The following is a 1563-nucleotide window of genomic DNA, read 5'->3' on the forward strand; positions in this document are numbered from 1 at the left end:
GTGCTGTGCTGGGGACCCTCTCCCCCAGAGCCCCGGGGGTGCAGGACCCTCCCCTCGGTCCCGTGTTCCCCCTGCTCTCAGCACTCCGTACCTGCTCACATTTCTTCAGAAGCAGTAGGGATGACACGAGAGTGTGTGTGAAGTGGGGTTTAATAGCTGTGGGCACAGATGTGAGGGAAAAAAAGATATTTTTTCTCCCTCTGAGTACACAGCAATGGGCTGTTTGTTCAGCCTGAGCAGCCTAATGATGTTTTTCAAATACAACTGGAAGCATTTTAACTGTAATTCAAAGCCCTTGTGTGATTCATCCGCCTGTTGCCCGGGCAGCCTGTGCAGTTGTACCCTCGCTGTGCCAGGGTTTCTGGGCTCGTCAGAAACCACAGCCTAAATCCAATCGCTTCYCTCCGAGATGGGCTCCAAACAAAAACAATCTGTTCCCAAAACTTCGCTAATTCATGAGCGCTGCTGAGCCAGAAGAGTCAGTAGTGGCCTCTGTAATTCCTGTGGGAAGGATTCAGTGTTGGAAATATGGCAGATCTCTGGGAAAGGCACTCAGGGGACCTGGAGGAAATCAGGAGAGCCAGAGGACAATCAGGAGAGGAGCTGATGTGGTTTGTACAGGAGATGATGTCCTGTCCTCATTGCTGCACCGAGAGCCTGCTGTGGGTCCCACCCCAGCCCCTGAGCCTGGAGGGACCTTCTGCTCCTACACACACAGGGGCTCAAAACCCATTCCCAGCCATTTCTCAAAACCCATCCCCAGCCCCTGAGCCTGGAGGGAGCTTCTGCTCCTACACACACAGGGGCTCCAAACCCATCCCCAGCCATTTCTCAAAACCCATCCCCAGCCATTTCTCAAAACCCATCCCCGGCCCCTGAGCCTGGAGGGACCTTCTGCTCCTACACACAAGGGCTCAAAACCCACCCCCAGCCATTTCCCAAAACCCATCCCCAGCCATTTCTCAAAACCCATCCCCAGCCATTTCTGATGCTGCTCTGGCCTCTGGAGCTCATCACAAGACACCAAGGGTTTTTTCCCATGATCTGCTGTCTCAGAGTTCTTGTTTTCATTGTCAGCAGCACCAGCTGAAAGGCAAAAAATAATCAGCAATTGGTTCTATTTGGCCGCCATGGTGAGTTAAAGGCAGATGTAGGGCTGTCCAAAAGCAAATGGGGACAGCAAAAACAGAACATCTGGTGAGGGCTGTGGGAGTGCCCAAAGGGAATAGACACCCCAGCACTGAGAAAGTGCTGAAATGATTGCAGCTTTGCAGTCCAAAGTGGTGATTCCTTTGGTGTGGAGGGTTAATTTGCCACWTTTGGGGAGACAGGCACTGACTGAGGGTGAGGAGAGGCTGGAGGAGCCTCAACACCCGACAAACTTCACACAGACCAAACAAGAGATGCCCTCCCAGCAGCAGCGAGAGCACTCCTTGGGTGCCAGAGATGACAGCATGACAGGTTCACAGCCACGATCACAAACAGGATGTGGGTGAGAGCATCGAGCTCTGCTGCGGCCCGGCCTGCGGGGAGGAAGGAGCTCATGGGGCACACAGAGTGCTC

This window comes from Malurus melanocephalus, unplaced genomic scaffold (assembly GCF_030028575.1).
Source record: "Malurus melanocephalus ecotype Western Australia unplaced genomic scaffold, MMel_1.1 scaffold_1410, whole genome shotgun sequence".
Lineage (NCBI taxonomy): Eukaryota > Metazoa > Chordata > Aves > Passeriformes > Maluridae > Malurus > Malurus melanocephalus.